Genomic DNA, 10,297 nt, shown 5'->3' on the forward strand with positions numbered 1-10,297 from the left:
GAAATGATGGGTGTGTGTGTGTGTGTGTGATTGAATGCATCGAGAATTGAGCCAGGACCCCTTGTTATTTATGCCGAAGGAAAGAAATCAACAAAAAGCTTTATGATGAGAGCCGCTAAGATCTATCGATTAATATGAATATTTGCCTTTGATTGACGTAGTTCACAATTCGAATCTGGGTGAGTCACTCTTCATTCTGCGTTAGTGAAGTTAATTTGTCAAATGGAGAGAAACGTATATTTGGTTTCGTTTGTCTCGGACTATTTGAACTCTGAAGTGGAAAATACACTTATAAAATCTCTTAAACGGAACACAAACTTACTTAACTAAGGATCAAACCAAAGACTCACACAACAAAGATATGCTAACTTTGTGTGTGGATTCCAATTCAAAAAAGTGGGAGATCCGGGTTCGATTTCTGGCGGGAGCTCATGCGGTTCGGATTCCACGTTAATCAGTCGGTCCACGTCTCATATAGCCTCGCTGCTGAAAGAGGCGTTAAAGTAAAATCAACTCACCAATTCAAAAATAAAAGTTTCTCATTTCGTTTAATAGTTTTATAAGTCTCGTCTCGTTTCATTTCTCAGTTGTAGAGTGTTAACATTTGCTATTACAAAAAAATCTAATTCTATTCTCTTCTTTTTGTATTAGTGGATTCCTCATCAGAAAAAAAAAGAAAAAAGAAAAGAAAAAAAGGAATCGGGAATCGAGCTTAGGACTGTGTGTATGTATGACACCCGCGCTAACCACTAGAGTATCACATTTTCATCGGTTCTAAGGCACACATGCTAACGGCTAGAGCAGCAGGGAAAGAGTATGTTATAGGAGTGATAATGGTCGTCACTACAATACAGTCTCCGTAACATTACGAGGCCACACACACACACACACATATGTATGCTGCGATTCAGCGTGGAGAGAAAGAGAATCAGATCAAGGTTGATTGTATATCATGTTTGAGTTTGTTTGAGGCGCTATAAAATAACAGACCATCTTACCTTAACCAATTGAATGTACTTAAATAAAAGAATAGTGAAACGTAGAGAGAAAAATGTATTTTCTATCTGGCTTTTTTTCTGAAATGTATGTCAAGTTTGATTTCGTTGTCAGATGCGTTGATTCGTAAAGAAAAAAGTAAGAAGAACCGTCGTGAGAATGATAAAGTTAAGTTATCGCTTAGATACAGTTTCGGCTTACGTACAGTTTTAGCATAATCTGAGACATTTTTTTTTAAAGAAAGCTAATACTTCAGAATGACATTGAATTGTAGTGTTCGCTGAAAGGTAGTATATAGATACACTTAACAGATAATGTGTGTAAACAAGTAAATGAGTCAGTGTTATGACTTTCCCACATATGTAGAACTATATGAGGTAGGGTTCAATTTACTATGGAAGCTCATATGTTTGTTAAGAAACTTGTTTCTAAACGGAAATGAAATGAAATGAAATTTTTGAGTTTTACGTCCCACGGTTATGCCGGTTAGGCTAAAGGAGACGGTGATGATGAGCAATGAATGAAATGGTGGAATGAAGAAAGTGGGAGGAAACGGGAGAACCCCGAGAAAACCCACGCACACGGTGTTTGTCCACCACAAAGTTCACTTGGTGGGAGCAGGGTTTGAACCCGAGACCCCTAGTACCAGAGGTGAACGCTCTACCACTGAGTTTCTAAACGGCGTGACAAACATCTTGACATTTGAAGGCGGCGCTCCAAGTTCCCTTTAAATGCTGCTAGCAAATGAGAGGCCAGCGGTATTGCCACGTTTATTTTGCACACATCGACGTTTATCCCCTGTCACCTGATCGCGCTGTAGTTTGTCTGCTTACCCATAGCCACACCCCTTTACCACTTGGCAACGTCACGCCAGAGCTTGCGTTTTATTCGTTTAGCTGAAATGCCAAGATGTTTGTCACAGGCCTTACTCTACGTTCTCGTTACCTTCGACGATTCTTTTTTGGTCGTGAGTTTCTGTGAATGTCGTATTTTGATGAGCACCTTTTGATTTCGTTAACGTTTTTTAAGTTCTTTCATAATTCGCGAACGCATGCTTCGTATGGACACCTCTTCAAGGATATACAGAATGTTTTGAGAGTGTGTCATGTAGAAGTGGTAAACTTGAAATTCTTTTCACGAATGTAAAATTTCGTAAGTTGGCTTTCTCAGATATGAAAGTGCTTCGTGAGCCTTGTAGCAAGGTGATGAGACAGTTCTAATCTTTGTTTTTAATTAACGATCACACTTTATGTCCTATCTAATAACGGCGGATTGAAAGACTTGCGTATGAGAGTTTTTCCAAATGTTATTCTTTTCGCAGATTCTTAACTTTTCACCTGATTTTAATTTGTCCTTCTAATTCCACGAAACACGTAGTATAACCTTCCTGGGTATCAATGTGCACTTTTGTATAGATTGTAGAGTGTCTCCTCTCTCCAACCATGCTCCTTTTCGTACGTCATTGTAGTAGCTAGCTCAGTAGTACAGCGCTTACCTCCGATGCAGGGGGTTCCCAGTTCGCTCTCAGGTCAAGTAAGTTTGTGGTGGACAACATCGTGTTCGTTGATTTTCTCGGGATACTTCCGCTTCATTCCATTATATCATTTAAAAAAAAATTCATCATTATTCACTTACCTTAATCATCCCTTCACCTTAGCGTAAAGGAGATATTTGTGGGTCGTTAAACTGAAAGATTTCATCTTTATCGTTGCACATTTTGTTCTTGTTCAACTTAAATAATATTCTAGAATTTAAGAGTGTTTCTGTTCTTATGGCTATGTTTGGAACTTTCGCATTTTAATAATAATAATAAAAAAGAAATTAGAAATCGTCTTACACGAACCTTACTACGACCAGAAAATCTTCGAAGAAAATTTTGTCGAGAGGGCCGTTCTGGCACGTCCCTCATGATACAATTCCTTCTCACTCAGTTTCCATCCATTCTTTTCTCCTGCACAAAGTTTCAGTACTCTCCCATTCGTTTTCAATCTGGCCAAGTTGATTCAGTACATTCTTCCCCACATCTACATTTCAAACACCAACAGTATTTTTATATTACTTTTGTGTAACGTTGTCGCCATTATTATCCAACTTTGTCCTGGAATACGCTATAAGGAAAATCAAAAATATCAACCTGGGCCTAGAGTTGAACGGTGTTCACCAGGTTATGGCGTATGTTGATGACGTAAATTTAATAGGGGATGATAGGAGAACAATACAAAGAAATGCAGATGTCCTATTAAACGTTTGCAGTGACTTGGGTTCAGGTTGAGATTGCCATCTCGTATTGTAATCTTGGAAGTACACAATGTTTATATGTCTTTTTCTTTAACGGTAAATTCAATGTCGTTCATTCATTCTTCTTCGAATACAAGAAGGAAAAGTCATTTCTTTCATGAACAAATATACGTTCATTTAAGTGAGCTTTTATTCGTGAACAAACATACGTTCATTATTTTTAATACATGTCAGGTGAGTCGTTTGTTCGAGTCCTCGTATTATTATGATATATGATGTAACTAAAGTTTAATCATGAAACGTAAAACTTACAACAATATGATCAAACTTAATTCAACTCTAGGTGACCTCTCTAAGCTATGGAACACGATCATTAAGGCAAATAAATGACGTTGAACGAATTGATGAAATGGGAATGTGTGAGGAAACTAAAGTACCTGAGAAACCTATGGACACGATGTTGTCCATCACAAACTTACTTGGGAAGGGATCGAACTAAAGACCCAAGGGCAAAGACAAAAAACACTACTCAAGCATCGAGGCTTCGAACCGAGGTCTCGCATGTGAAATGATCATGGGACGTACTCGTTCGTGCACACCGTTAATAAAGAATGTTTGTAATCTAAAAATGAAGCATGACTGCAACCGAGGACAAATTTAAGATACCGTACCTATATTAGGCAATATTTACAGAAAATTCGTGATGTCGTGGGATGGGGGGTTCAAAGCTCCCCAGGACCCACCTTATATCCACAGAAAATGCAGAATAGGGTTGGGCATGAGTCGAGCTAAAACTCGGTTCGACTCGAGTCAAAGGTAATTTTCTCGAGTCGAGTTCCGAACCGAGTCACTTTTTTTTTTCGAGTTTGATAAATGGCTCGCTCCTTCAGTTCGTTTTAATCCGTTTTGAAATCATGTAACAATACTGGCTACAATTCAACAGATGTGGATGGACGACCTTCACAAAACTCATCACTGTGATTGGAATTCGGCTCGAGTTTCGAGTGTAGTCAAAGATAATTTTCTCGAGTCGCGTTCGCCTTTGAGCACCTAGACTAGTAACACATGAATCTACAACTTAATGTACAACTTGAACTAGATGAGGGGGCAGGGTGTCTTAGTGAAAGTGTGTGCTTAAGGTCCTTGGTTCAATCTTGAGCGTGTAGATTTGTGGTGAAGAACGCCGTAGCCATGAGTTTTCTTGGAGTACTCTCCTTTCACATTGTAATTCCATCGTCATTCACTTACCTTAAACATTTGTCTCCCTTAGCCTAAAGGGCATATTCGTAGGACCTTAAACCTACGGTCATTTCATTTTATTTTCAAATCAGCTAAGCTCCAATTGAGAATTACTTGTATACTTTTATCTCTCACATCAAAGGTAAGACTGCTAACTATATATAGCCACGAGAGAATCTCATATGTAAATAAAATTAGGTTAAGTGTCCCAAGTTAACGGTAAAAGGAGATTTTTTTCGATCAATTTATTTGCTTTAATCATCGTTTGCAACTAGCATAATTGATGCCCGGTCGTTTAGAGAGGCTGATTGTGACACTGATCACTACCTGGTAGCAGCGATAATAAGAGAGAGATTATCGTTGAATAAAAGAAATATTCAATGTCCGAAAACGGAGAGGTTTAATTTAAAGAAATTAGATGAGAGCCAGGTAAGAGAGAAATACAAGATTGAAGTTTCGAATAGATTCTCGACTTTAGAAGATTCGGAGTGCACTAGTATGGAGGACACTTGGATTGAAATTAAAGATAGTGTTAAATTTTCAGCAATAGAAAAATTGGGACACGCGGAAATACATAGGAACAAACCATGGTTTGACCAAGAACGCATTAAACTAGTAGAGAAGAGAAAACAGGCAAAATCACGTTGGCTAGAAAATCGGAAACACGATAAAATAACTACACAAAATTTCGTAGACGTCAGGAGGGAAATTTCAAGAAAACTTTTAGAACAAAGAAATGCGATTTTTTGAAAGCTAAAATGGAGGAAATTGAAGATAATAGTAAAAATTAAAACATTCCTAACATGTATAAGGGGATCAACGAATTTAAGAAAGGTTATCAATCTCGTGTTTATATATTAAAGAAAGCTGACGGAACAGTTCTCACTGATACGGATAGCATCTTAAATAGATGGAAAGATTTCTTTGACGATTTGCTGAACACGCAGCCTAAAACTAATGTGTGTGGGGAAAGGAGATACACACCGCAGAGCCGTATATTCCAGAACCTAACCGAATAGAAATAGAAACCGCTATAAAGAAATTAAAGAAACACAAATATCCGGGTGTAGACGAAATTCCGGCTGAGTTAATTTAAGCTGGAGGCGAAAAATTGTGGAACAGGATACACGCACTCATTCTCCTTATCTGGAACAAGAAAGAATTGCCAGAAAAGTGGAAAGAATCAATTATTGTTCCAATTCACAAGAAAGGAATTGACTTTCTGAGAACATGCTGACCCTAATTGATATATACATGACCATCTTTCCATTTCAAAAATATCACTGATTTCAAAATGGCGGATTTTAAGATGGAGGCGGAGGTTAGTGATCTTCTCTGTCCATTCTTTTTTGCCAATATGTGAAACCAGCACCGTTTTCATTGTCTGTCTTACACTAATTTTATGATTAAAAAGTTTATTTGATGTATTTCTATAACATAGCATTGCCCTTCTCCTGCCAACTTTAACCCCCTCCCCCTCCGTTTGTTATGGCGCTCAACCGATATAACTTTGCACATACACATATTTTTACATTCTCTATTGTACGCACTATGTCTTATCCCGCAACTCGATTCATCCATTTGGACCCCTTACTTGTGAGAAGTGACACGATGTCTGAATGATATAGCGCTTACCTCTGGTGTTTAGGGTTCCTGGTTCGATCTCCGAACGACCATAATTCACGAAAGTTTCGGAACATAAATACTCATCCATTTGAATGAAGTTAATGTGAATGATCGCTGCATCGTTTAATGTTATTTGTTTGGTCAATTCAAGATTATTAACAGTGTCAATGATGAATTGGAACTTAACAATCAAATAGACATCAGGTAAATGATAAATATTCATAATTTTCTGAGAAAAATAAAATGTGAATAATTTAGAATTAAGAAAGAAATTCTGAAACTTTCATATCCAAATTTTAAGTTTCTTTTTTCATAAAAGTGGCAAACGCGTAGAAAAGGTAGTTGTACGTGTTTAAGAAAGAAATAATAATTTAGTACACTTAATTTCACGCTACTGATTTCCAAAATGCATGCTATACGGTTAAGCTTAGAAGGGTTTCCACAGGACTACGTTAGTTCAACATTTTAGTGTTTGTTTTTAGTTTCGGTAATTTATCGTTATAATACAAATTGAGTCGTCATGGATAATCTATGCAGTGGTGCGAGTGGAAAAAGGTTACGGAACACTGCTCTACTACACTAAGTATCCGTCTAAAGAATAAGTCGTTGGTAACACGGAGGTAAGTTGTTACATCCCACGATTATACAGATTAGGCTAAAGGATACGGTGATGATGAGACATGAATGAAATGGTGAAAAGAAAATTGGAACGACGAGAACACCCGCGCACACGATGTTTATTCACCACAAGGTTCACTTATGAGTTTGGATTGAATCCGAGTCCGTACACTACATTTGAGGTTGTCTGGATATAAAAATTTATTGTTGTATCAAGTTTGAAAAGAGAAAATATACTATATACTGTTACTTTCCTCATGAATGAGAATTGCTAAATCTCATTTCTAAGAAAATACTGTCTCTGTGCACAGATAAGAAACGGTTTCTCATATCTAAGGAATTAGTTGTAACAGTCTAGTTTACTAAGGATTATATGAGACATGGATCTACAGTTTAAAATGAAAATTCGAACTACCGTACTGCGTTCTAAATTTCAATTTCAAGAAATAAAATATTAAGGCATTGTCTCACTTTAAACACGGTGAAAATCGAGCTATTGTATTTTAAAGCTACTTGAGAAATGGATGTTCTGTAATTATTGTTAAATCCAAGAATGTCGCAGCAGTGGGGAACACTTTCATGGGATCTATCCATAGAAACTAATGGTGATCCAAGAACTGCAGTTTGCTTGTGAGAACATTTTAGCAATTATTTCAAGTGTTCTCACTTATGACAAATAGGGCCTATCATTTTCATTTATTGAGGTTGAAACAAATTAAAATTTTGATATTCGAGCCATTGGCATAATGAAGATATTGTGCTAGAGACTACCATGGTTCTTCTTTTCTTCTGAGAATTGAAAGAACCTTACCTTTAGTAGATGGTAAAGTAAAATGTTGGTCAGCAAATGTATTATTCCCTTCATTGTATTATTCAGAATTGATGCTGTATAATTCATATTTGCATCATATAGTTTGTTCTGCTTGTAGAAAACAATTTAAATGACTAGTGAAATATAATCATGTTCTTTTTTTAAATAAATACCAGCTTTGTTTAACAAAAATATAAGTAGCTAAAGAAAAATTAATCTTCATTTCCTGTAGTTAATGAAAAACTTTACACTCACCGAAATTTCACGTAATATTTTACCGTAGAGAAAGAAAATTAATTTTGTTTTTTGTGGAAATTACCGTTAGCTCTTAATATAAACATATATTGGGCTGTTGCTTGATCATAAGCTGAATATTGTGCTGAGAAAAACGAGGGGTCTATACACTGCCCATCCCTACTTATACGAGAGTCAAGGGGAGGGGCAAGGTGAGTACAAAGTGAGTAGCTTATGGTCTCGGACGAGCGGAAGCTATTAGCAAAGGGAGATTGGTGGAGTGGGAGAGAGAGAGGTCGAAGCAAAATCGATTAATTGCTACGCCCTCTCTTGGGCCATTATTTATGTTAATCTCTCATAAGACCTGATTATAAACAACGGGGGGCTCCATATTCTCTGCTTTTGGCTCTATCTTTTAATCCTTAGAGCACACAAAGTGTATTATGAGATCGCCAGAGGGGAGGCAACACTGATGTAAATGTTCCTCAATTTAGCTAATAAATAATACAGTTCAATATACGTTATTGGACGAAATGGCGGCCGTTAAATTCCTCTTCCCATACACACAACCCTCTTGTCTTTTTTATTTTTGCCTATAAAAAGACGTTCATGGCCATTTACATACCCCTCAATAGAGAGGGGACGCAAATTTGCTTAAACAATATTGATAATCCACGTCGATAACTTTAGCTCTTTCAAGGAAAACCTGTTTAGTATCTAAAATTAATAAGACAAAAATATTTATTTCCCTTTGTGCGCTGACTAGATACTACTAAAATTATATATATATATATATATATATATATATATATATATATATATTAATTAAGAAACTAGTTAGTTTATGGCCACAGAAAAATACTATCACTTTATCGTATCCTGTGACAATCAAAGTTTCATTACATGATATCTATCGTAGAATATATTTCTGGTTACTAACAAAATCCTGTATCACTCCCATACGAATGGAAATTACCACCTATATCATTCTCATAGAAATGGAACTTACTACCTATATCTCACAATACAAATTGAAACTTCTATCATTCCTATAGAAATGGGTATTGCCACTTATATCATCCCCATAGAAATGGAAATTACAACTTATATATCATTCTCATAGAAACTGGAGTTAATGCTATTTCATTCACATAGAAATGGAAATGGCCACCTATATCATTCTCGTAGGAATTGAAAAAATTACCTACATCATCCTCATAGGACTGGAAGTTGCCACCTAATTCATTTTCACAGAAATGGCAATTATCCCTACTTCATTACCATGGAAATGGTAATTACCACTGTTATCATTTCTATAGAAATGATAATTACTATCCATATCGTTTCCATAGAATTGGAAATTACCATTTATATCATAGCGATAAAAAAAATGGAATTTCCATCAATATGATTTCTATACAAATCGAAATGGGTATCTATATCATTCTCATAGAAATGAAAATAAAGTTCTATTTCATTCTCATAGAAATAGAAATTACTATCTACATCATTTTCAAATAAATGAAACTTCTCACTTATAGCATTGCCATAGAAATGGGAGTTTTCATATATATCATTGTCATAGAAATGGGAATTTCCACCTCTATATTACCGTCTCTTTGCAAACAGGACCAAATACTTAAAGTTGTCGTTTTTTCTTGTAGAAATATGCACAACTCTGAAAACAGTAATTGAAAAATATTAAAAAATTAAAGTTTAACAGTTAATAATAGCCTCAGGTATTTATTATCTCATTAACCGTAGTGAATACTGTCATTCTCCTAGTATTATAAAGGCTTTATAGTAGTATATGATATTTTTTGTATCAGTTTCATCTAATTATGTTATATTTTGCTTAGTCTGTTTTCATTGATTAAGAATGCTATTAGTTTTATATCCATAATAACTCGTTTTTGTGGAAACTACGCGTGACGAAGTATATACCCAAGGTCAGTGGTAAAAGTGTATCTGAAAAGGTAGGGGGAACGGGAGGTAGTGTCATGACGTCACACAGTCCCCTGCCTATCCTGGCCCATTATAATTTCTTAGGAACTTGGGGACGCTGTACATATTTTTTGGAGGTGAGAGGATGGTGTTCCCCACGTTCCCCCGTACTTTTACTCCTGCCCCAGGTACGTAATTGTATGGCTTAACCTTGAAATCGGGAAAGAAAGTGCGATTTACTTTCCACTCAATGTGGTGTGAAAGATTTCAACCCCTAGAAACAAATTTAAGAAATTTAAAAAAGAAATATACCGGTATATAATTCTTGTAAGCAGTGGCATGCGTAAAGGGAGGTTCAGGGTTTAACCTACACGTGAATTACATATCATTAAAAATGTCGCTTTAATATATGCGAACAAAAACCTGAAAATATACGAACTTGGGAGTTTGAATCCTTTGACGAATATCTGTAAGTTACGGGTTGTAAGAAATATAATGATTTCAGCAGTTGCCAGGTAATTTTTTATTTTCAACAGTTAAACAATGGGCCTTAATCAACAACCAAGGCTACATTGAGATACAAAATGAATG

The sequence above is a fragment of the Thermobia domestica genome, chromosome 8 (assembly GCF_964235325.1).
Source record: "Thermobia domestica chromosome 8, izTheDome1.hap1.1, whole genome shotgun sequence".
Classification (NCBI taxonomy): Eukaryota; Metazoa; Arthropoda; class Insecta; order Zygentoma; family Lepismatidae; genus Thermobia; species Thermobia domestica.